We start from the raw sequence: 27,423 nt of genomic DNA on the forward strand, positions 1-27,423 counted from the left end.
TTTCTTTCTTTCTTTCTTTCTTTCTTTCTTTCTTTCTTTTTTCTTTTACTTTTTTTGGATATAGTTTATAAATTTATTTATTTAAAAGATATTGTTTATTTATTTGACAGGCAGAGATCACAAGTAGGCAGAGAGACAGGCAGAGAGAGAGGAAGAAGCAGGCTCCCTGCTGAGCAGAGAGCCCAACATGGGGCTCTATCCCAGAAGCCTCGGATCACGACCTGAGCCGAAGGCAGAGGCTTTAACCCACTGAGCCATCCAGCGCCCCTGGATATAGTTATACATTTAAATGGCCCACCCCTATGTTCTCCTCACAACTTCGTACCCGAGGGAGGGTCAGAGGAACGTAAATACATGGTGCCTTCTGTCAGAGGCCTTCAGTATAACTGAAGAGACAGATTAAGGAATATGGTTCGGTAAAAGATCCTTAAGATCCTTAAGATCTTACATGAATATCAGAAAGCATAAATCATATAGATATTTATGAAAGAGGGATTTGCACAGAGAACCAGAATCATAGAAGTGATAGTTGGGTAAAGCTTAGAGAAGACATATTTGCAAGTAAACAGCGCAACCTTGCTTTCCACATGAATGGAGCAAGATATTAAGAACTTGAGGAAAGAAAGATCATAAAGCATTGGAGGAGCTAGGAGGACCCAGAGTTCGTTAAATATGAAAAGGGGATGTTTGGAAATTGTGTGACATTTGCTTATGATAATAAAGATTCTGAAAGTAAAGTAAAGTATATTTTACTTTAGGGAGAAAAAAAAAAAGAATCTAATGAGTAGGGGCATGTGGGTGGCTCAGTTGGTTAAGGGTTTGCCTTTGGCCCAGGTCATGATCCCAGGGTTCTAGGATGAAGCCCTGCATCAGGCTCCCTGTTCAGTGAGTAGTCTGCTTCTCCCTCTCCCTCTGCCTCTCTCCCCATCTCTCTGCTTTCTCTCATGCTCTCTCAAATAAATAAAATAATTTTTTTAAAAAGAATCTAATGAATATTTGTGAGGAAAATAATCACCTAATGGTATGTCGCAGTAGCTTGTAAATTGGATACTCTGAAATACAGTGTGAAATCGAATGTGTGAGGACATGTATTTAGGTGGAGGTAGCAGGAATGAAGGCAAGAAAAAGATGGGGTGACTGATTTTAGATAGGGAAACTGAAAGAGACAAACTAAAACCAAGCAGTCAAATTTGGGTAAAGAAATGAACTCAGGTTCTGCCGTTAGAGATAGGAAAACTGAAAGAGAAGGGTTAGTTTTTGACACATAAAATTTGAGATGGTTGCCAGGGAGTTAAACGGAAATGTCCCAAAGGATAAGGAAGCTTACTTAAATTATATCATGCAAAGCAATTTCCCTGTCCCACCTTTTGTATCAAATATACACACATGGATACGCAGTTTGTTCTTTTTAATTATGTGTGTTTCTTCTAGAACATTACCTTCTGACAAAATTTAGTTTTCATGAACTCTCGTTTTTGTGATTTATTTTATACATGCCTACATACTTCAGTAGGCTAGTGCAGATATCAAGAAGAGTAAAATGTTATATAATCATTTTAATATAGAATTACCTATTTGAGAAAGACATAAAGTTTCCTTTCCTTTAAAATGGGGATGATAATTCTTGCCTACCTAGCTCGTAGGATTGTTGTAAGGATCAGAAGAGATGATGGGTAGGAAAGCTCTTTGAAAACTAAAATCCTTTACAAATGCAAGCTATCATCATCGTGATTATACAGTGCCCTCTATATGAACCTGAAACAATTTTCAATTTTCATCTATCATGTCACTCTTCTAATTCCTGTAGAGCATGTCCCACAGATTTTTATCATAGGACTCTATTTTAATCAACGACAATGCATTTTCATGAAAGCATAATATTGTTTCTATAATAGATATTCTTTGAACTCTGGATGAAGACTAATACACATTTCAAGGACCATTATACTTCTGAGAATTTTTTTCCTATCTCTTTCATTTTATAGCTTCCTTTTCCCCCATATTACATGGTTGCAATAAAAGGACTTCATCAGGTAAAGTATCCCATAAAAACTTAACTGTCAATCCCATCTTCCTTTCCCATAACTTTGTCTTTTCCCACTCTGTGAGTCTGAATTCTCTGATAAGCCCCACCCATGGATTTTGCCCATTGGCACCGGTCCATCCTAGTGATCAAACCAGGCATTGAAGGTGTAGAAACACAGCACTTTCAGCCTCAGGATTTAGTGCAGTTGGAATTGAAGCTTGGTACCAACCCCAAAACTGTGGTGTCAAAGAGAGTTCTGATTTTTCTTAAGTCTCTCTATGTCTCCCTCTATCCCTTCATCAAATTAGTACAGCCCTGGTGCTTGCAATTCTAAGGGCTTCTCCGTAGCTTCCTAGGCCCTGGGAGGAATAGCCACATGGTTCTGGGGTCATTGCATAGCCTTAGTCTTCTTTCTTTGATACCCCTTTCCTGGAATCTTCCACATGCCCTCTCCTCAAAATGAACCCTCTTTGTATCAGAACTTGACAAAACAGTTCTTAACAAAACCCCTTAGCCTGTACATTGTGCCGGCTGCACTTACCAGCGCCAGTCTTTTGTGTTCGGTGAATCTCAGACATGCCACACTGCACCCAGTGAGCTGACCTGTGCCTGGCCCTGAGTTTGGCCACTTACCTCCCTCATCTAAGGTTGCTAGCCAGTCCTGTCATGCTTCATATCCAGGAGGTTGTTCGTGTCCAGGACAAGATGCGGCCTTCTTCCTGCCACATGGTTCTGCTGCTTCACAAAATTTCCCTGTTATATTTCACCCAGATAATGTTAACTCTCTTTCTCTCTTTTTCTTGGCACTTATACAAGACGTGCAAACATCCACTTAGGGAAGAGGGCATCCAGTCAGAACTGGGTCTTTTCTGATACTGGGATTAGGTCACCAAGTCACTGCAGATTTATAGAGGAAAGAGAAACACTATACTGGAGAATTTGCTGTAATTGCCAGAAGCACCAAACCTGTAATTACTATTGCCACTCTGGGAACTTCAAGTGAAGCCTCCATAGTTAGCCTTTGCCCTTATCCATTCTGATTTTCCTGCCATATTTTTCTACTTTTGCCTTTGTTAGAATTTATAGCAGAAATAGAAATTTAAGAAACCAGCTAAAGATTCTTAGAGTAGTACAAGGAATATGCATATTTTTAATTTATTTGCTGCCTCACATGCAACTGAGTGCAGAGAAATTTAATCAGTGGTAATAGAATTGTTTATTTTAATAAAAATTAGGGAGAACTGACTAACACTTTAACTGTTTGAGCTCACAATTGAAGACATATGCAGAACTTTTTTTTTCTTTTTCTTTTTCTTTTTTTTTTTTCTTAAAGATTTAATCCATTTATTTGACAGAGATCACAAGTAGGCAGAGAGGCAGGCAGAGAGAGAGAGAGAGAGAGGAGGAAGCAGGCTCCCTGACAGACAGAGAGCTGGATGTGGGCCTCGATCCCAGGACCCTGAGATCATGACCCGAGCTGAAAGTAGAGGCTTTAACCCACTGAGCCACCCAGGCGCCCCATATGCAACACTTTTTAAAAAGATTTATTTATTTGAGAGGAAGAGAGAGAAGGGTGGAAGGGCAGAGGGACAGGGAGAGAGATTCCGAAATGCGCTCTGTGTTAAGCACAGAGCCCAACACGAGACTCGATCTCATGACCCTGAAATCACCATCTGAGCTAAAACCAAGAGTCAGTTGCTTAACTGAGTGAGCCCCAATGTAGCCCTTTCTAACTAAGCATTTCAGTGTGGCTCCACCAAGTAGATCTTAACCTTTACTCCATTTTAAAAATGTGGACCTTAACAGGTATTGCAGGTGTGGATACTGGAGATCAGAGAGCTCATGGGTTTGTCTAATTCAGCAACTGGGGACTGTGCTATGGGGATACCATACTTCCGGGCTTCAGGTAGAGATCCCTGCCCATGGTGACTACGCTCTTACTTAAGTCCATCCCTCAGCTCCACTTTGTCTTCAGAGTAAATGACAAAGGAGGGTCACAAGACCTTTTGTTATATCATGCCATCATTTCCTTTTCTTCCTTCCTATACTTCTTCAGTTCTGAACTTCTGGAAAAGCCATCATATCCTGTCCCTCCTTTTTACCTGGGTAACTGAGTCCTATTTGGGGGGCCAGATCCATTGGGAAAGCTTCTGTGTGGTGTGTGCTGGCCTCAGACTACATCTTGTGCAATCTCTATTGGACTCATTAGTACCATTAATGTATGACTCTGGTTGCCTTAGATTAAGCTTCCAAGGGTACAGACTGCTTCTTTCTTTTATGTTTCCTCTTTTTTCTTCATCTATAAAATAAATATAATAATAGCTACCTTGTAGATTTATTGGGAGGATCAGAGGCAATGTATGTAAGTAAAGTAACTAACAGTGCCAGAGACATGGTAATAAAACTAACAATAACTCATATTTATTAAACTCATTTTCTGTGTGCCAGGTACTCTGGTAGGCATTTAACATGTATTATCTGTAATCCTTATGTAATGATTTTATTCAACGGCCTGAACTCAAAGATAGTATAAGCAAAAAGCACTTTTACTTTTTTTCTCTTCGACAATGTTATCAAATCTTATGACCCTGCAATTTGATCTGTGTTAAGCAGAGGCCATAGTTTCAGACTCTCAGTTATAAACACAAGTTAATTTCAATAACTAAAATTTATTTTCAGTTATTAAAAGTTCTAGACTGTTCTTAATGCATATGAAATTCATAACATGTCCCTTTCCCTCAGCGGTGGCCTGACACTGGCTCTTGCCCTGAATTTCAGAATAGTTTTTGACTTGACTAGGATCTTTTTAGTCTCTCTCAGTCATCAGTGCTTCCGTCACTGTCAGGAGCTGGCTATGCTGTGGGGTGTGCTGGTAGGCTCTTTATCCCTGTATCCAGCGCTCTTTGAGACCTCAGCTTTCTGATAGGGGTCAACAGCACAGCACTTTAGCTCTCACCCAGCTACAGCCCACAGCAGCCAATCCCACAACTTCCTCCTGCTGGGGTTCTCTTACTTTGGCAGGTGGTTGTTCTCGGTAGGATGCCATAAAGGTAGCGGATTATTTTCTGTGGTACGCCCTGAACCTATAGGAAATGCAGGCATCCGTGTCATTTCGGGTGTTGGAATGTAGATCTGTCTGCCTGTCTGCTGTCTTCTCTTCTTTTTCTCCTGGCGCAGACTGTGCCAGTCAGTATCCTGCTTTCTGAATTCTCCAGGAGAAGAAGGGGCAGCCATCAGTATTCTCATATGCCCTCACAGTCCAGGCGCACATGTCAGCTTGTTGCAGACTCTTCACGGTGGTCATGCCACCGTTGGCCTGTACGTCTCTGCATCTTACAGGCCTGTGGTCAGAACGACTCACTAGTTTTTTTGCCTCAAAATTCCCCACTACTCTGAGATCTATTAGTGCTGTCCCCTTGGATATGTATGTACAACAGACATGCATGATAGGAGATATGCCAAAAACCCTCCTATAGGTAAAGTCGCACTGCCTCCATGACGTTCTCTTAATGCACGCCATAATTCTGCCCTTGATGGTGAGGTGCCATGTTAGTGGCCGGTCAGGCTGCTTATTAAGGAATCTTAGGAGAGGTCCGAGCAGCTGCTCCTCATGGTCTTTCCTCCTGTTGTTCTCACTGTAAGGCTTTAGCTGGAATATTTGAAGTAGCAGGAAAAGCCCTGCTCCACATCTTGGTATATATAAAGCACTCATTCACATCTGAAGAAGCTGCGACTCTAGAAGTCAGGTTATCTTTCCTATGGGCACTAAACTTATTTAGTGAAAGTCCAAACCTAATTTGTATCTAGGTTAGTGTAATTCCAATCTAACTGTTGTGTTCACTGTACTGTTTACTTCAGAATGTGTTCATTCAATGGCAAATGGTTACCAAAGGGCATCTCTAAGTTGAGATAGATAGCAGTGACCCTCTTTGGGATTTATTTATGTAACTTAACAGTGGAAAATGGAGGTTTGATGTTATAGTCATGTCAAGGATTATCCAACTTAATTGACTCCTGTATTTGTGCTAGTTAACTATTAGTCATTTTCTGCTAGTTAAAGACATATTTGATAGAGCCAAAGCAGCACCTAGCTCACTGTGAGAATTCCATAAATCTCTGTTAAATGAAAAACTGTAGGAATTCAGACTTGGCTGATATGAGGGCTCCTAGCACATGGTGGCGAGCGTTGAGTTTTGTCAAGTGCTTTGACTGTGTTAGTCTCCCTGTTATTCATCCACCCATCATCAACCCTTATATTCATGGAAATGTCTTTAGCATTTTTATGGGATGACTGCATGTCCCTTACATGTAACCAGGAGAAAAACCAAGCTCTCAAAAGAAGGATGATTGTGTCAGAGTTGAAAATTTAATCAGCAAGAACCAATTTAAAAGAGCCAAGTTGTAGCAAAATCCAGAGAATTCAGAATCCTTTCCTGCTTCATTATAGCCTCAACTTTCTTCCAGCTTTTCAATTAAAAAAAAAAAAAAAGGCTGATAAATGGCTACTGAAAAATAGCTTAATATAGTTAGAGTAGTTATTCTTTTTCCTCTCAATGTTCAGAGGACAGGAACATCTGAATAAATTTCAGGGACCTTTGAAGAACTTTAGAAACTGTCCTCTCAGGTTAATTTATTAAAGCACAATTAGTAATAATGAGATTTGAAATGTTTTGTCCTTTTTGTATAGATAATATTTGCAGAGAGAATTTATTGAGAAGATTTACATATAAAATTTTGAGTGAAAGACAAAAATATTAAAAATAGTTGCAGCTGTTTTATATGGTCTGATATCTTTTTTTAAAAGATTTTTCTTTATTTATTTGACAGACAGAGATCACAAGTAGGCAGAGAGGCAGAGAGAGAGGAGGAAGCAGGGTCCCTGCTGAGCAGAGAGCCCCATGTGGGGCTTGATCCCAGGATCCGGAGATCATGACCTGAGCTGAAGGCAGAGGCTTTAACCCACTGAGCCATCCAGGAGCCCCGGGTCTGATATCTTTGCACTTAGTGATGTGTAGCACACATCAGACACTAAAAAATACAATTCCACATATGAGATTCTTGGAAATGTGAAACCACAATGAGAGAAAGCTGATCAGTAATTGTATGAGGGGAAGAGGCTTGCCCACAGAGGGGCACACAGAAACTTGTTCAGGAATTGAAAACGTTCTGAATCTTGATTGTGATGGTGGTTACATGAATATTTTCCACTCCAAAATTCACCAAACAGTATAATTATAGTGGGCATATCTTTTGTATCTACATTATATTTCAATAAACCTGGGCAGTGAAAGAGAAAAAAAAATTATTATTGAATTTGGCCTCTTTCACCTTTTTTTTTTTTTTTTTTTCTGTAAAGTGAATAGGACCATAGTAAATATTCTACTTTAATTATGTTCTACATGGAATAATAAAATCTTAAGTTTCAAATTATCTTTAAGTGTAATTCTTCGTTCATTCACTCTTCACTCTTCATTCTTCACTTAGTTGCTTGCTGTTGGATATATGCAGTCAAGTAAGGCATAATCTTGCCTTGGGGAAATGTATTAGTTCTTAGCTATTGCTGTGTAACAAATTGTCCCCAAATTTAGTGACTTAAAGCAACACAGATTTATCCAACCACAGTTTCTATGGGTCAGAAATCCAGACACGGCTTACTTGTGTCTTTTGTTTCAGGATGTCATATAAGGCTGCAATCACAATGTCAACCAGACCTGGTATTTCTCATCTGAAAGCTCAGCTGGTCAAAGGTCTGCCTCCAGGCAGAGGCAGATAACTTATAATAACTTATAATAACTAAATTACTAATGTTATTGTTGGCAGAATACAGTACATGGAATGATGCTTACCTCGGCCTCATTTACTTGCTGGCTGTTGGTGTGGGAAGCTGTTCTTGGTTCTTTGGCAAGTGACCCTTTCCAGTATGACCCCTTCATCAATGAGTGCAGACTGAGAAGACAATAGAGTCCGCTTGGAAAACGAAGTCATAGCCTTTTATAACTCAAACACAGGAGTGGCATCCCCTCATCATGGTCACATACACTGGGTTAGAAAGTTACTCATGAGAAAGGAATTAACAAAGACATCAATATCAGAAGTCAGGTCCCATCACCATCATGATGGTGCACATGTGATCAAGTGGCTGTGAAAATTAAACACAATCATGAATGTAAAGTTCCAAGCATGGGATCTGGCAAATAGTAGGCATTCAATAGAAGTTATTCATATTTTCTTATTATCTTGGTACAGATCTCATTCCTGACCTAAAATCTACATCTCAAAAAATTCCTTGTTGCAGGGTTCCCAAGCATCTCTGTTTGACACTCTTATTAGATTATAAGTCGTCACACAAAACTGAATAACCATACAAGTCAGTCATCCAGAGAAAAAGTTTTCCAATGAATATGAACCATAGATATTATTCTTACCTCAAGTTAATTCATAAGCATTCCTGATCTAGGATAGGTCCTAGACTAGGTCTGGATGCATATGACAAGCTCCAACACGGCCTTTCTCACAATTCACTGAGTTTGTGATTAGTTAGCACACTTTTTGCAAAAATTAATATCAAAGCCCAAGAGAAGTATTTTAATTGATAAACAACTAATGTAGATACAACAAAGCAAGAATTAAATAAAAAGGATATATTTACAACTAAAAAATGTGTTCACTTCTAAAACTGCTTAATCAACTTCCAAGACAAGATCATGTTAAGAATTGAATACTTATTTTAGAAGCAAGAACATTTTAGTGAGTGACCTATAAATTAAAGTATTTTTAAATATGTTATATATCAATTGTACTTAATTAAAAAATTAAAAGTAAAAAAAGATTAATATACTTAAACTTACATCCCTGAGAAAAGATGTATGAAGTAATGCTCTTGCAGTAATACTTAATTTTTTAGTATTTCACGACTGATATTTCTCATTCTTGGAATTTTTATTTCATAATCAATTTCAAAAAGGAAAGAGAATGCATTTAAATAAAATAATTTATCCTCATACGAATGTTCTCTATTATTAGATTCTACCTCAGGAGACAACATGCATTTTTAACTTCTTTAGTGATTATTAGGAATATTGGTGATCATGTTACTATTTTTAATGTGTTAAATATTCATCAGAAAAATAATACAATGTCATTCATTTGAATTTCTGTTATAATGTAAAGGAAAGTACAAATGCTGATGATGAATTACTTTATTTACAGATGATATTGCAGATTTTTTAGAGCTAATTATATTGGTGTTTCTTCTTACAAAAAGACAACAAGTATAAATAATTGATCATAGGAAAAAAAAATAATTGATCATAGGAATCCTCAAATATTTTCAGTTTCAAATTCCAAACTATTGAAAGTAACTCCAAAAATTCATTAATAAAATACATAGGAAGTTATATTTTGAAATGTTTTTATTCTACCTTTTTATTGGAAATGCATCAGTGGTTGCAGTGGAAATAAAATGTGACAGCAAAAACAGAAACAAAGAATGCACAAAGCTTAATTTCCCTGGTAAGCATGAATTCTTGTATATATATAAAACACATTTTAAAAATCATTGAATATTAGTATCCCAATAGAGAAAAGTGGGCTTTTGATAAGAGACTAAAAGAATGTGCATTAAATGTGGATAGTGGTTGTCTATGTTAAGATTTTTATTTTCTTCTTTATATCTTCAATGTTTCTGAATGCTTTGCCAGAAACAAGTATTACTTTAATAAACAGAATCAAACAAAGTTGATCTTTCCATTAAAAATATATTTTGTGCTAAATCTGTGAACCAAAATAAAAATGAACTTAGTTTCATTATGTTTCTTAAGGAGAATAATTAGAAAATGCTATGATTTTTTAAAAAATAGTACTTTCTATTTCTTGGTGAACTTGTAAGAATTGTTCACTTAGGGAAAAATGTATTTAGACCTACTTTTATCTTTTTGTGGAAATCCTTTGCACATAATGGTGAATTTATCAAAGAAAGTATGTTTTGTTATTAATTAATTCATTAAAATTCAAAGCCAAAACATTTATAGATTTATCTTCAGCAAATAAGCATCATATTAATATCTGGTAAAAACTGCATTATAGCATATTGATAAACATTGCATACTTCTATAACTAAAAAAAAAAAGTCTGAGCAAGCTGTTAAATGCTTTTCTTTGGTAACACATTTTATTCAGAAGATAAGAAATATCTCTTTCTTTGCAGAGGGGAATAAATTACAATTCACCTTCAGGGACTGCTTTTAGACTTGCATTAATATTGAGCCGTGATGGAGGTGGAGATTTTTACACTAAGTATCTTGGTTATGTTACTGCTAAATCACCTGACTCATGTTAAGTGAAATATATAAAGAAACCATGAGGTACCAAAACAGTGCTCCTGTGCTTTGCTTTCAATTTCAATTTCACGCCTATTTTGATGAAACTGTGACAGCAAGTAGTGTTAAATAAAACCACCATTAGATCATTTGTAAACTATTATTTTCAAGAACATTCATGAATATCGTTGTGCTAGTTTAACTACTTTAAAACAGATGAAGTTTTAGAATATAAGTGAGGTCCAGAGCCATGGACCAAGAAAGAATTCCCAAGACTTCTCTGGTGTGAAAAGGTGGTTTTTATTAAAGCAGGAGGACCGGACCCCTGGGCAGAAAGAGCTGCCCTGGGGTCATGAGGCATGGCCCAGTAGATATCTAGCAGTTGGAAGGGGGAGGTAAGGAAAAAAGGAGGTTTCAAAAGAATTTTCTTAAACTAAGGAGGACCTACAAGACTTCAGAGGCCTTGCCATTGTCAAGTGAGGGTTGTTTTCTACCCTCTGGCAAGGCGTTAACATTAAGATGGTGGGAGATTAGGGGAAGAATGTTGTACCCGCCCACCTTGGGGGATGGGAGGTGGTTACAGGGTGTCAGCTTCTGCTTTGTCTGCAGCCAGCCTTCTGTTCCCTCATCAACACTGTTCAATAATTATAGAATATCCATGCTATGTATATTTATTTATTTATCATTCACTCATTCATTCTTCCTTCTGCATGGATTACACTACACCTGAAATTTATTATTTAGTTTTGTGTGATGGCTTCTTTTAAACAATAGTATCATGTCTTTGAAATGAGGCTTGTCTAAAAAAGCATTTGTACAGATTTTAGAAAAAAAATATTTTTAAAGATTTTATTTTTAAGTAATCTCTACATCCAACATGGGTCTCAAACTCGCAACTCTGAGATCAAGAGTCACATGTGCTGTGCTCAGCACATGTCACACCATACAACACTGTTAAAATACCACTGACTGTACTCCCTATGTTGTACCTTTCATCCTAGTCACTCATTCATTCCATTACTGGAAACCTGTATCTCCCACTCCTCTTCACCCATTTTGCCCATTCCCCGACCCACCTCCCCTCTGGCAATCACCTGTTTATTCTCTGTATTTATTTATGGGTCTGTTTTATTTTGTTTTGTTTTTTAGGTTCCACATATAAGTGAAATCATATGGTGTTTGTCTTTCTCTGTCTGCCTCATTTAATTTAGCATAATATTCTCTAGGTCTATCCGTTTGTTGCAAATGGCAAGATTTCATTCTTTTTTCATGACTAACATTTTTTTGTGTCTGTACATCACAACTTCTTTATCCATTTATCTGTGGATGGATATTTAGATTGCTTTCTTACTTTGGCTATTGTAAATAATGCGACAATAAGCAAACATAAGAGTGCTTGTACCTTTTAGAATTAGTGTTTTAATTTTTTAAGTACTTAGTAGTGGAATTACTGAATCATCTGGTATTACTATTTTTAACTTTTTTAAAGACCCTCCATACTGTTTTTCACAGTGGGTGTACCAATATACATTCCTACCAGCAGGGCACAAGGATTCCTTTTTCTCCACATCTTGTCTTGATGAAACTAGCCAAGTCCGACTGGTATAAGGTGTTAATCTCATTGAGGTTTTGGGTTGCATCCATTACTCTTAATTAACAGAGAGTAGCAACTCAGAGATTTACATATGCTTATTATATGTATTTTTAAAGTTTGTCAGTAATTTTTTAGAGTTTTATGAAACATGGTTTTAAGGATGCCTGAATGGCTCAGTCGGTTAAGTATTGCCTTTGACTCAGGTCATGATCCCAGGGTGCTGGGGTCAAGACTGGTATCAGGCTCCTTGCTCAGCAGGGAGCCTTCTTCTTGGGATTCTTCTCCTCCTTCCTACCATTCTCTCTCTGACAAATAAAAATATTTTAAGAAAAGAAGAAACATGGTTTTAGAAAATTTACTTTGAAAAAAAAAATATTGGTCCTGCTACAGTTACTGAATGGCCTTCTGTTTTTGTTTATAATCAAGCCGTATTGGGGTGTATTATCTAATATGTAAGCTTATTTCCATTAAGCATTTCCCTTATTACAACCTCGTTGTAGACAAAATAATAGCCCCCTAAAGATGTCTGCCTCCTAATCCCCAATACCTGTTAGTTGGTTACTGTAAATGATAAATGGACTTTGCTGACTTGTGATTAAGGATCTTGAAATGGAAGATAATCCTGTATTATCCAGCTGGGCCCAGTGTAATCACAAAGCCCTTTTAAGAGGGAAGGAAGAAGATCAAAGGTGGAAGGAGATGGATGGAGAAGCAGAGCTTGGAATGATATACTTTGAAAAATAGAAGGGCGGAGCGCCTGGGTGGCTCAGTGGGTTAAGCCGCGGCCTTCGGCTCAGGTCATGATCTCAGGGTCCTGGGATCGAGTACCGCATCCGGCTCTCTGCTCATCAGGGAGCCTGCTTTCCTCTCTCTCTCTCTGCCCGCCTCTCCATCTACTTGTGATTTCTCTCTGTCAAATAAATAAATAAAATCTTTAAAAAAAAAAAAAGAAAAGAAAATGGAAGAAGGGGCTCCAGCTAGGGAATGTGGACAGCCTCTCCAGAGTGGAAAAGGCAAGGAAAGAAATTTTCCTCAGAGCCTCTGGAGGGAATGGAGCACTGTCTATACCTTAATTTTGGCCCCCATAAGATTTGATTTGGGCTTCTGACCCCCAGAATTGTGCAGAATAAATTTGTGTATTTTTTTTAAGATTTTATTTATTTATTTGAATAAGAGAGGGTGAAGATGTGCATGGGGGTAGGGGTAGAGAGAGTGGGAGAAGCAGGCTCCCTGCTAAGCAGGAAGCCTGATGTAGGGCTCCATCCCAGGACCCAGAGATCATGACCTGAGCCAAAGGCAGATGCTTAAATGACTGAATCACCCAGGTGCCCCTAAAATTGTATTGTTTTAAGTTACCAAGTTTATGATGGTTTATAATAGCAAAAATAGGAAACTAATCCAAACCTACATAGCAATAACACTTCAAAGGGCCTCTTTTTTTTTTTTAATGTAATAAAAATCCTAGGTTCATTCATCAGATGAGTCACTGAAAAGATGCTTATTTATTAGCAGAATGTGAAACCTTTTTATTATTTCTGGGGAAACATTAAGCCCCATCAAGCCCAATAAGTCTTCAAGGTGGCAGAGCCACATAAAAGCCGGTATTGGTGTCACCAAGGCCAGAGTCGCAACAGTTCTTTTTAACTGAGACTCCAGATACCACTGGAATTTTAAGAAACCACATAAAAATAAAACATTTGAATGTGAATACTTTCGCTGCTTCCTTGACTGTCACACATTCAGAAAGAGCCTCTCCTGGTAATAATCTGTGTGGTCCTGTTCGTATATCACTTGCAGACAAGCAGAAAACTGAACCCTTTATTGCTCCTTCTGTTTTCTGGGAGTACTCTGTATTAGAGTGACCGGTACGCTGTTTTACAGGGTGAGGGGAAAAGCTGTAAGAACTTCTGTGCATTATTTTTGAAACTCGAGAGTTCATTAAAACTCTCTTTGGCTTTCTTCACTGCCATCTTTCTTCCTCCTTATGAATTATTCAAAGCAGATTTCCGTTGAGGTAAATAGTTTGATTTGAAGGTTTTTGTATCTGGATTTCGATGCAACAAGAGGTGTTAAATGCTCAGAATTTTAAGTGTACAGAATGGCACAGACTGGGCTATTAAGATGGAAGACATTTGCTGTTAACGCTCTGGGGCTGCTGTTCGCGACTTCAGCGTGGAACTATTTGTCATCCTGAAGTAGGCAGGCATTATGATGCCTGTAGTATAAATCAGACTTTACAGAATGTTTGGTCCCCGAGCACTTTGAACATTCTAATCCACTTCTCAGTTTACAGAACATTTTTTTTGATTTTACAAGGTAAAGTTTCCCCTTTTTTATTTAACCTTGCCAATGCATTATTAATCTCTATTATTTTTCAGATATTATATACCAAACAACAACAATAAAAAAAAACACATTAGCCTGCATGTTTCTCTTGGATAAAATGAGGTTGTAAGTTTTGAGTTCTTCTTTCAACAAATAATGTGAAAACTAAGAGGACCTAGAAAACATTTCATTTTTATATAACTCAAGGTAAGCCTGATTTCTTCTTTCATAGCAGTCTTCTCTTCCTGGGGAGTCTGTGCCTTATTTTTAATCTTTAAACACTTAACTCATGGAGTTTACATACCTGAAAAACCAATATATGGAACACATGGCTGGAAACTACTTTGCTTTGGAAACTAATGGGCAGAATTTGTTGAGTGCAGTGTAGCACATTTAAAATCCAATCCAAGGAAATCTTATTATAGTTCTGTCATCTGCTAAAATTCACTTCCCTAATGTCAGTTTCTGTTAAAGCAGTCTTCATAAAATTATGTTCATGAAATTATGCCTAAGTGGCAAAGCATTTTATTCATGTACTCTGCTCTAACACGATTTTTTTTTTTTTAGCAGCAGGAGTTCCATTTTCCAGAGAAGGATAAGAACTAATATTTAATAATTAATATGTGCTAGAGCATGGGCTAGGTACTTTACATGCATTATCTATGTGAATGCTCACCATAATTCTATGATATAGTTCCTGTAGCATCCCATCTTATAGCTAGAAAGTTGCTTGCAGAGCACAGTCTTGCATCAGTCCTTCTGACATCAAAGTCTGTGCTCTTAAGTACTCTGCCAGTGATTACAAATTCAAACATGTGAGAACAGAGATTGATGAAGTTACCCAGTGTAATGAATGAATTTACATTCATTTACCTTTAAACTGTATAGTGGGCAACCTTTACATATTTATGGACTGTATTCAGCTTTCGGCCTCTGGTTCTGGTTCTACACAAAGCCACATTGCTTTCAGAAGCATTAATTTATATGCATAATTATTCCTTTATTCATTTCAGTTTTATTCAGGTTTTATCAGAGACTGTAAGTGTGCAGAAGACAGAACCACATTGCCGTATTATTCTTTCATGCCAAATACCTACCCATTAACCCAGTCATGTGGTCTGGTGTCAGGACAAAGGAAGGAGCTTCCTACCTGAGCCTGGGGGGAGATACTGACATCAGAAGAATGTTCAGACTTAAAAGCCAAGGGAAAAGTTGGGTTCTGAGGAGATCACATAAATTGAAGGGGCTAGAAGAATGTATTAAGGTCTTGCCTACAGCACTCATAGTCTTATGGCCATGAATATGAGAGTGATGGCAGCTGCCGGAGAGGAGGCTTAGGCAATCCTTCGAAACCAGCTTAGTATTTGGTCCGTGAATGTACCAGCCATATTGTAAGGCAGACTTGGGTAATTTTTAAGGGAAGTGAGATGAAATGTATTTCAGTATTACACATACAAAATTAAAGATAAACAAGGTATTTAGATCCTGTAAAAAAAATCTATGGGAAAGCTATGGAGGTGCCGTTAGTTTCTTTAAGTTCCCTTAAAGGATTTTCATTGTTCAGATGTCAGGTAACAGAGAAAGGGAAATACTTGCCATTTGTTTGATTGTTTAAGGAAATATATTTTTGAGAATTAATAACATTCTTCTGGATATATGTAATTAAGCCATCCCTTCTCAAAAATCTATAATAGCTCCTCATTTTAGTTATAGCAGACATCCCTTAATTTGATAAGTTATTTAAGTTCTTTGGTCTTTAATTTCCATGAAACTGGGTAGGTGATTTTTCAACCTTTTTTCAGTGGAGGTGCTGATAAAAAATATGAAACTTGAAAATCACTGAGATTCTTTGCTTAATCAGAATCCTGTACTTTCTAAAACCCAACAGGTCAGCCGTCAGTTATGACATGGTCCTTTACTACTTGGTAACACTTCCTACTGTAATGCACTTACTTAGTGCTCTTCCTCCCCCCCCTTCTTACCCCCCTTCCACCCTTTCCTTTTCCTCTCTCTACCTCCCTTCCTTATTCACCACTAGGGGGCATTTGAAAACAGAAGAGGGAATTTGGTGTTTTCTCCAGAACTAGAGAATAAAGGAGACCTCCCTACTAGCATTTAGTAGCTAGAGGCCAGGGATATTGTTAACCATCTTGTCATAGATGGAAAAAAATTCTTATGTAAAAGGTCAGTAGCATCCTTTTTGAAATATACTGTAATGGATTGTGTCCTTGAAGTTTGAAAAACACTGTAATAAAACTGATTTCTTTTCTGATTAGGATTTTCATTCTTTTTTTTTTTTTAATTTTAATTTAAGTATAGTTAATATGCAGTAGGATTTTCACTCATGGTTTACTTATGCTCTTTCTGCTTCGAGCACTTTTCCCAGTCATCCTGTGGAAACTCTGTTTATCTTTTAAGGCTCAGCTCAGATCTCCTCTCCTTTATGAAGTTGCTTTTGTAAATTTCTCACTTTACTCTGAGCTCAGAGATTTTCCTGCTTCTTGATGGCTTTTATGTAATCTGTCTCTTGAACACAAACTTGAATAATCTCCAAAGCCATAGACAACTTGAGAAAAATGTTGCTCACTTTTCCATTTCTGCTTTCCATATTAGGTTTGGGAAAGGGCATTGAAAATAGGCATAAAGCTTTTGTTCTGTTTTATTTATATGAAAGTGATGCTTTTAAACATCACCCTGATAAACATACTACTTAAGATAAACAAGCCTGAGATTCAACCTAACTTTATTCATTCATGATAAATTAGCTTTAGGAGTTCCACTAAAAGTAGACAATGAAACCTGCTCTTTAATATCCTTTCTTGTTGAATGTTTCTTGAACCATGACTTAAATTTCAGCATACAGACTACCCAATGGTAACAAAGACTTTTCTAAAAATAAAGATAGCTTTCAGGGCTTCTCTAAAAAATTATTTAAAAAAATATATATATCCATTGCCTACCAGTTGCCTGAAACAAGATCAGGTATCATTGGCCCACTGCCCTAGTTCAAATTCAATGAAGGAATCCACACTGTCCCACTTGATGATATTTGCTTTAAGGAACAGGAAGTACTTAACTCCTGCTAGATGTTGTGCTGCCAGTATCTTTTCTAGGACTTATTTCTGGAATCTACATGCACTTTGAGATTTTCAGCTTACCTCAAAAGACACCAGTTTCCTTTGGGCTATAGTTTTAAAGATGGCTTTTGATGGTAAAGTTTTAATAAGAGAATAGAATTGTTTCTTTACATATACTAGTCTGTTTTTGTAAACTATCTTTTGAAACCATGATATTGATGAGACTATTGTAAATTTTAAGTTAGTTTAATAATCCACGTGTGTTTTTATTCTTGTTGGGTAATGGTGATAAGCTAGAAAAATGATGTAAAAGAATTACAGGTTTTTACTATAATATGAAGGAAACAAGAGATTCCATGCTATTTAAGACTGAAAAGCAAAAGGGAAAAATATAAAACATTCGGTTAGCTGTACCATCTATTTTATTCTGAATTTGGGCCATAGTGTATCCTTAAGTAAGGACTAGCAGATATATGTTAATGTATCCTTAGAAAATTAGTTTTTCTGTGTTCTTAAATGGCTACGGAAATAGTGTCAGTGTTGAATAGCTGGATTAACAGTTCTGGAATTCTCTGTGTCGTCTAAGTGTTATGTATGTATGTGTGTCTAGGTGCTTATTATTTCTTCTTTCCAGTTACAGTATGAATTTCTAGGATATAGGAAGTCTAGTTGTATTTCCTCTGTGACCTTGGGTAGTACATACATTCTGAACATCACTTTGGCAATATGAAGTCCTTCACCGGCGGGGGCTGGGGGGGCATGGAGGGGGAGGTGGTGATAATGATGGAGATGGTGATGAAAATAAATGAAAAAAAAAATCTTTCCTTTTTCTTAGTATGCTAAGTAACATTTGGGAACGCAATATTAGGTAAATATATTCAAATATATTCTGGATCAGGAAGTGCTGGGTAAGTGGAAAATAAAAGGTGGCACTTCTGGGCATTTTCTTTTGATATAATATCACCGTTTTGAATAAACCATTTACACAAACATACACATACAACCTCTTACCCAGGAACATCAAAACTGAATACTTAACTTAAGTTTATGTAATCAGGAAACATTTCAACTACCATGAGCCTAGGAGTCTAAGGCATGTAAATAAATAAAATACCAGTGCTTTCTAGAAGCATTAGAGAACCTTGTGCATTCCGTATTTGCTGGGATTTGTCCTCTGTGGCATTGAAAGGAGATGATGGGTGATTATACTGTCAAAGCTTCTAGTTCTCAAATATAATCTTCAAAGGAGTGCTGGGGCAGACATAGAATAATTTTAATAGACTTTGGAAGACTTTGGAACATCCAAAAACAGAGAAGAAAACTTGCATAATAACACAGGAACATTGCCAGTATTGTTCCTTTCTTGTCCTTCCCTCCTCACTCCTCCCTCTTTCCCTCCCTCCCTCTCTCTCTGTGTGTAGACACACATATATACTTTAGTGTATGAATAGATAATTTAAAAAAACCACCCTCTTCTGCAATATTAGTTATATATTCTTTTCCTTGAATGTTATTAAGATGCATTTCAAACTTTATTCTGTTTTAAGTTTTGAAAGCTTCCTCCAGCACATTCCTTTAAAAAAAAAAAAAAAAAAAGAAAGGCAAGGGAAAAAAAATCATTAATGGGATAGAATATGCAATTCACTTATTTAAAATATTTAATTCCGGGATATCTGGGTGGTTTAGTTCGTATATCGGGAGACTCTTGATTTTGGGTCAGGTCATGATTGCAGGGTCCACACTCCACATCAGGCTCCTGGCTCAGCAGGGAGACTAGCTTGAGGATTTCCTCCCTCTCTCCCTCTGCCCCTTCTCCTGATCATTCTCTATCTCTCCCTAATAAATAAGTCAATCTTTAAAGAAATAAATTATTAAAATAAGATATGTAACTCCATGTTTTTAATATTTCACAGAGTTGTACATTTGTCACTATAATCAAATTTAGGTCATTTTCATTATTCTAAAAAGAAATTCTGTACCCTTTACAATATCCCCCAACCTTCCCCACCCCCTCCCATCTGTCTTTGCCGCACATAGCTATTCTATAATCTGTCTTTATAGAGTTGCCTTTTCTAGACATTTCTTAAAAATGGAATCATAGATGCTGTCCTTTGTGACTGGCTTTTTGACTTAATATAAGATTTATACATGTTATAGCATGTTTCAGAGCTTCATTTCTCTTTATTACTAAACATTATTAAACTAAATTACATGGATATATTATTACATTTTATTTATCCGTTAATCAATTGATGGGTATCTAGATTGTTTTCATTTTCTGGCTATTATATACAATGCTGCTGTAAACATTTGTATATATGGGTTGTCCTGTGAACATATGTTTTTATTATTTGGGTGTATTTTTACAAGTGGAGTTGCTAGATAGCGGAGTAACTCCGTTTGACTTTTGAAGGAATTTCTAGACTGTTTTTCAATGAAGCTGTGGCATTTTACAATTTCACTAGCAGATATGAGGGCTCCAATTTCTCTATTTCCTTAATTATATTTGTTATTATCTTTTTTCTTTTTTATTATAGGTTTCCTAGTTTCTAGTAGTTTCCTTCCTTTTTTATTATAGGTTCCCTAGTACAATAGAGTGGTATCTCATTGTGGCTATAATTTGCATCTCCCTGATGACTAATGATGTCGAACATCTTCTTAGGTTTATTGACCATTTATATATCTTCTTTGAAGAAATTTTATTTAGAAACTTTGGCCAATTTTTAAAAGTTAATTTTGATAAAACACATGTAAAATTATATTTACCATCTTAACCATTTTTAAGTATACACTTTTGTAGTATTAAGTATATTTACATTGCTTTACAACAGATCTCCAAAATGTTTTGTCTTCTTAAACTGAAAGTCTGTCTTCATTCTATAACAACTGATTTCTCCCTCTTGCAGGTCTGGTTTACCACCATTCCATCTTCTGTTTCTATGAATATGACTGCTCTAGATACCTCATCTAAGTGGAATCACACAATGTATTTCTTTTTTTGTGACTGGGATGGTTTTACTTGGCATAATATCCTAAGATTCATCCTGGTTGTAGCATTTCATGCTATGTCCTTTCCTTTTAAGACCGAATGGTATTCCATCACGTGTTTTTACCACATTGTTTTAGACACTTTTCTGTTGATGAATGTCTCATTTGCTTCCATCTCTTGGCTATTGTGAATAGTGCTTCTCTGAACATGGATATGCACATGTCTACTCAAGACCTCATTTTCAGTTCTTTTGAGTATATATCCAGAAGTAGGTTTCTGAATCTTATGGTAGCTGTATTTTTAATTTTTGAGGACCGCCATACTGTTTCTTCTAACAGTTGTGCCATTTTAAAATCCTGCCAACAATGGACAAGGGTTCCCTTTGATCATTTTGTTCCCTTTGTTCCTTTCGATTCAGTTATTTATGTTTGTTATTAAGTCGTAATAGTTTCTTAATGTATCTCCCAAAACGTTTCTAAATGAAACCAGTACATAGACTAATGCAGTATTTAGCTATCGCTGAGTGTAAAAGCATTCTAGAACTAAAATATAAGTAACATGGCCTTGGATGAGCTATGTGATCTATTGTCGAATTGGAATGCTAACAACAGCATAGATTTCGCCTGAAGGTAAAGTCAGGCACTGCATAAATGGCATACAAAAGAATGCCTGACAAATGGTAAATGCTCTGTACTTGTTAGCTATTATAATCACTAAGTGTTGTTCTTTCAGATATGTATATTAGACTGGTGTTACAACTTGATCTCTGTGGTATATGTATATATCTACTTGCATATTTTCAGTGGTAAATGTTGTTACTGGTTTCCGTTCTCATGGTTAGTATATCTGGTGGTAGAAGACCACACCACTGCATACAGCTTGCTGCCTCTCCACATCATGGCTAATAGTTTTAGAGTTTCAAGGAACAAAAAAAGCAGAGTGTTACTTGAAAAAAAAAAACTTTATTATGATAAATTTCAAACATTCAAAAGTAGAGAGAATGATTGAAGGAATCATGTAACTGTTACCCAGATTCAATAATGATCACCACTGGCAAGTAGTGTTAGGATAAATAATTTGCAGAGGTCATGAAACTATCTTGAATAAAGACTGAACAGGATTTAGTGTCTCATGCATTTTTATATACCTCTTGATATAATTAACTTTCCTATGTCTCTGTCTCACACACACACACACACAGACACTACCTATATATGCTTGTGTTGTTCTATCTTTAGCTACAAGAGCGAGGGAAATTTCTCTGAAGATAGAATCAACTTTTAATGGAAAATGAAATTTTAAAGTAGAAACTTTTAAAAAAGACTTCAATTTCCCTAAATATCTATAGATATATAGATAGATAAAAGATATATATATATATATAGCTATATAGCTATATATCTTTTTTAAGATTTGTTCACTTTGTGAAACTATTGATATTAGTAAAATATTTTGATAAATCTTTCAACATAGCAATTACAGTAATAGGGTGCCTGGGTGACTCAGTTGTTAAGCCTCTGCCTTTGGCTTGGGTCATGACCCTGAATCCTGAAATCTAATCCTGATTGGGCTACTTGCTCAGCAGGAAGCCTGCTTCTCCCTCTCCCACTTCCCCCTGCTTGTGTTCTCTCTGTCACTGTGTCTCTCTCTGTTAAATAAATAAAATATATTTTTTTAAATTACAGTAATAATGTTAGCTATGCATACTTATGGAGAAATTATTCCTGGTAAATAAATTGTCCAAGACAAATGACAAGATAGGAATAAAGTATATTGAGGGCAGTGTCCAGAGACCATTCCTAACCATTACAACATATCTCAAAATATCTTACAATCATTAACCTAATAATCCAGGACTAAGAAAGTTAGGAAATATTGCCTTACTTGAAAAGAAAGTTTGTGCTGTATTTATCATTTTAATTATACCTGTAATGATATAACTTTAAATCACCCAAATATATGTTATAGCACACAATACTAGGAAGTTCTTTCTTAGGGCACCTCAGTGGCTCAGTTGGTTGAGCGTCAGACTCTTGGTTTTGGCTCAAGTCTTCATCTCAGACTCCCAGATTCAGCCTGCATGTGGCTCCACCGTCAATGCAGAGTCTGCCTGTCCGTCTCCCTCCCCCTCAGCTCCTCCCCTTGCTCATGCTTGCCAGCTCTTTCTCTCTCTCTCTCAAATAAATAAAATCTTAAGGAAGAAAAAAAAGTTCTTTTTTGTTCATTTTGTTAGCACGGGATGGGTTAACAAGTGTCCGAGGTATCCCTCCTCCATTCAGGAACCCAGGCAGGTTGAGGTTCTTCTGTCTTCATCAACTGGCTTTTTGACAGGAATTGGTTTGCTACAGGTCTGTGATGTATAGTTTACCTCACTAGGGGGGAGTCCCCAAAAAGAAAGAAGGATGAACAATTCAGATTTCCTGTGAGCAAGCTGATTAGTGGCCAGCCTCCCGGAAAACACTCTATTGATGATATTTACCATCACGGGAATTTCTTTAATCTATGAAATGTTCCTGATCTGACTAGGATTGCTTGAAAATCTATACATTTATAGAGCATGCCTCACTGGAAAAAGTCACATAAACTATATTTCTTGAAGTACAAAATGGATGTTCATGACAAAAAGCTCTCTGTTATATAAGTGATGACTACAATTATCTCTTAAAAACCCATGTTATATCTGGACAAGGTCTAGTGTATCTTAGATCTTGCCTTCCTTTGCCTTTTATAAGTACTGGCATTCTGGAAATTATTAGTAAAACTTGATATCAGATAAGATCTTTGTTTTGTTGTTGTTGTTGTTTTTTGCTTGCTAAGTTGATCTGTTAGGTGTGGGAGGGAGTCTTCATTCCAGCTAGTGTAAAGAGCAAAAATCTCATAGATCCATTCATGAAAGAATTGTATGGGACTACCTTGGAAATGGGGTGCAGTACTTCCTATGGCATTTCATGTCTGGGACTCAGCCATGAGGCACCACATTTATTTGCAAGAAAACAAGGGAAATATAGTCTTCCTGTGTACCCAGAAAAAAAGAGGAGAATATGGATTTTGGTGAGTTTGTTAAAACTCATTCTAGGAGAATGACTGAAATATTTTGCAAATCATTCTTTAGAATAATATGATCATAGCTCATAGTCATTACTATGGACTAGATACATCATCATATTTAATCTTCTCCACAGCTTTATGAGTTAAAGACCAATATTGTCACTTTATTGATGTGGATTCTGAGTCTTACTGAGGTTGTATACATAACCTAAGGGCACAGAGCCAATTTATCTGACGGAACCAAGACACAGGCATAATCTGGTTCTTTTCAAAGTATTTGTAACCATCAGTCAAGAATTTTCAGAATAAGAATTTCATGTGGGTAGGGTTGCCAGATAAAATAGAGGATACCCATGGTGTATTTGGGACATGCATGTGCTAGAACTTATTCAGTGTTCATCTGAAATTTAAATTTACTGGACGTTGTATTTTTTTATTTGCTAAATCTAGCAATGTAGCATTACTATGTAGGAAAAAAGAGAAGCTAGTAAATCATGCATTAAATGTTTCTATCAGTATTTGAAATAATGTCACCCTTGATGTTTAGCATAGTGATATAATTAACTATAGCCATCTTCATATGAAAAAAGTAGCAGCATAATTCCATATTGATTTATGGGAGGAAAAAATGTAGGTTTGACTCCCTGAAAGGAATATAGGATTAAGATTAAAAACCATGTCTACCCATCACTAGATCACACATTATCTTGCATAAACTATCTTTACTAGCAAATATTCTGATATTGGAAATTATATGAAATATATGTCAAGGTAGATTTTTGTGTTTTCTTTGAGTTTACTCATTTATAATATGCATTACCTTATCTATTATATACACAAAGTTATTGGAATTTTATACTAGGTAATTTTGTTCTAGGTATTTATCTAATAGGATAAATAAGTGAAAATTAACACTAATACATCTCTGATTCTTTACAATGTGAATAATTTATTATCTAATTAATTAATTATTAATAATTTATTATACTATTTATCTAAATTGGATAGTATTGAGAAGAAAGGATGCTTTTAATAATTACTCCAGGACAAGGGGTGAAAAATGGTATAGTTTCAAGCAAACTGGGATGAATAGTCATTCTAGTGGGCCACCTTATTTTAAGGTTTGGGATCATAGAATGTTAAAGGTGGAGAGCTGTCAAAGACCTCATTTAATATAGTCTATTTTTAATAGACTAAGAAATCTAAGGCCCAGTGAAAATAAACAATATTTTCTATAGATTAATGATTCTTACTCAAGTTGATGGCTTTATTTATTTATTGACTTTTAAGTAGGCTCCACATCTTACAAGCCCATTGTGGGGCTTGAACTCACAAACCTGAGATTAAGACCTAAACTGAGATCAAGGGTCAGAGGTTTAACTGACTAATCCACTCAGGTGGCCTGATGGCATTTTTTATAAAGAAGTGATTAATACGACTTTTGTCACCTCGTCCACTTCCCTTGTATTGTACCTAAGATTATAATCTTCTACAACAATATTCACTTCAGCTAAGACTCTACAGGCCAGAATTAAATCTTAACACACTAACGACAGACATCTATATTCATTCTTTTAGCTTAAAATCACTTTTTCTGAACTTTTTAAGAATTAAGTATGTGTTCCACCCAGTTTTGTCTTATAGTCCAGACTATCTCTTTTCTATTCTAATGGCTCTTTAATGTAGAACAAATGGCATGCCGTTCTTTGACCCTGGAGCTGAACTGAGAAATGGCCAACCCACAGAACCTTAGAATCTTCCGTAAATATGATCTCTGGAAAGCATAAGAGCAAAAACTGATCTATTTTGATACTTTTGGAGGTAGTTAAATATTATTTTTATGTGAAATTACAGATGATTCTTTCAATGTCAGACATAGGTTTTTAATTGTTAAACAGGAAAAAAATGTTCTAATAATTTATTTACTCCCAAATTTACATATATTTAAGAGTTCTCTTTTGTTCTCAATAATGTATTAAGTGATATTAAGAATCTGTACTCTAGGGTGCCTCGGTGGCTCAGTCAGTTAAGCATCAGACTCTTGGTTTTGACTCAGGTCATGATCTCAGGGCCACATGTTCAGCATGGAGTCTGCTTGAGATTCTCTCTCCCTCTCTCTCTACCCCCCCTCAAAAAAATAAGTAAACCTTTAAGAAAAAAATAAGAATCTACATTCTAGTGAGACTGCTATGCTAATGCTAACAGTCCCTAGCTTGTGAAACATGGACTAGGTAGTGGATTCCTAGCCACTCTACCCCTTAGTTTTCTCATCTCTAAAATAGGATTTATGATATTATAATCATTATTATATATTATATTACCATTACTATAATATATTATAATATTAATGACTACATGATTTTCTTTAAGTAAATGATTTTATTTATTTTATTCTGAAATACTTAAGAGTGTTCTGTTGTCTCTTAAGTATGCAGTAAATAAGCACTCATATTGTATTATTTCTTTTCAATGAAATAGAACCTTCTTTTCATTGCCCTGTTATCTTTTCTTTTTCTTTTTCTTTTCTCTCTTCTCTTCTCTGCCTCTTTTCTTTTCTTTTCTTTTCTTTTCTTTTTTTTTATATTTTATGTGTTTCTTTTAGAGAGAGAGAGAGAGAGAGAGCAAGTACTAGGGGAGGGGAGTGGCATAGGGAAAGAATCTTCAAGCAGACTCCCCACAGAGCAGGAAGCCAGAAAACAGGTGGATCTCACAACCTGTATACCATGACCTGAGCCGAACTCAAGAGCTGACGCTCAACTGGCTGAGCCACCCAAGATCCTCGGTTTCTTTTTTTTTTTTTTCAAGTATAAACTTGTAAGCAAGAAGCCAGTTAAAAGACCAAGACATTATTATTTATGATATGTGGGTTTTTTATTAATTATTAAGATCAAATTCTAAAATGGAATGATCCCTTGAACACACTGGAATGATCCCGGTGATATTACGTTAATTTTTTTCAGTATTTGATAGATAAGTAAAAAAATTGATTTAGTCAAAGTCATTTCCTTTGTTTGAGAAAAGTTGTTCTCTTTTATCATTGTCTTCTTTTTAAGCCTCAAAGAAAATATTATGCAAATATTTAACTTGAAATTTTAAAGTGTATATTATTAAGAATGAACTGGAAGAATGCAGTTATTTTCTGCTTGAATTCCCAGCTTGTGATATACATCCAAAAACGAGCAGGGAAGTAAACTCTAGGAGAATCTTGTTTCAGTAAGTTACGCCTTTTTACTGAAAGTGAAAGATATTTCCTTTTTCAAAAGCATCCAAGATTAATAAATGATCTTATTCTAGATTTAGAAAGATAACACTTTTTTTTTCTAAAATTTGCTTAAAAATGAAATAAACACCATATGGATGGGAATTGGCAATAATTAGATTTTCCCCCCAAAACATATCTTTGCAGAATGAACAAATCGAGTATTTTAGACATGACTTTTTCTTATGCTCTTGTTATTAAAATACTCACTCCAGCGTCTGTTTTTCACTTTCATGACCGAAATGCAGAACATGATAAGAAACAATAACCTCTTGCTGGTGGGGTCGGTCCACCACCCACAAAGTTTCAGATTAGTGATCAGCCAGTGTTTTACAGTCTTTTCCTTCTTTCCTTTTTAAAAAATGTGTTTTTATTTTTCAGTGACTTCATCTTATTCCAATGTTTCATTGTTCCCCTCAGTGTTCCTACCCCCTTTCTTTTTTTTTTTTTAAAGATTTTATTTATTTATTTGACAGACAGAGATCACAAGTAGGCAGAGAGGCAGGCAGAGAGAGAGGAGGAAGCAGACTCCCTGCTGAGCAGAGAGCCCGATGCGGGGCTCGATCCCAGGACCCTGAGATCATGACCTGAGCTGAAGGCAGAGGCTTTAACCACTGAGCCACCCAGGCACCCCCCACCCCCTTTCTATGCACTCCCCTCTAACCTGTTGATCTCAACCCCTCAAAATGGGAAACGTTGAGCTCCTTTCACTTTATTCCTGGTTTTGTTTTTTAGAACTAGCAGTTCCATTCAATAGTTTTCTACCAAATGTCTGTCTGCAAGTTACT

General features: G+C 36.3%; 1 protein-coding gene across 14 annotated transcripts in view; it reads left to right on the plus strand.

Moving 5' to 3' along the window:
* The window catches only part of RALYL (RALY RNA binding protein like), a 691,697-nt gene that overhangs the window by 193,396 nt on the left and 470,878 nt on the right, over positions 1-27,423 (plus strand). For 2 of the 14 annotated variants that reach the window (XM_059394795.1, XM_059394796.1), the window contains one exon: positions 14,316-14,469. The exons of the other annotated variants lie outside the window; for them this stretch is intronic. The gene's annotated coding sequence lies outside the window, so the exon portion shown is untranslated. The remainder of the gene's footprint in view (positions 1-14,315; positions 14,470-27,423) is intronic. 14 annotated transcript variants of the gene reach the window in all.

Source organism: Mustela nigripes, chromosome 3, assembly GCF_022355385.1.
Source record: "Mustela nigripes isolate SB6536 chromosome 3, MUSNIG.SB6536, whole genome shotgun sequence".
NCBI classification, from domain to species: domain Eukaryota; kingdom Metazoa; phylum Chordata; class Mammalia; order Carnivora; family Mustelidae; genus Mustela; species Mustela nigripes.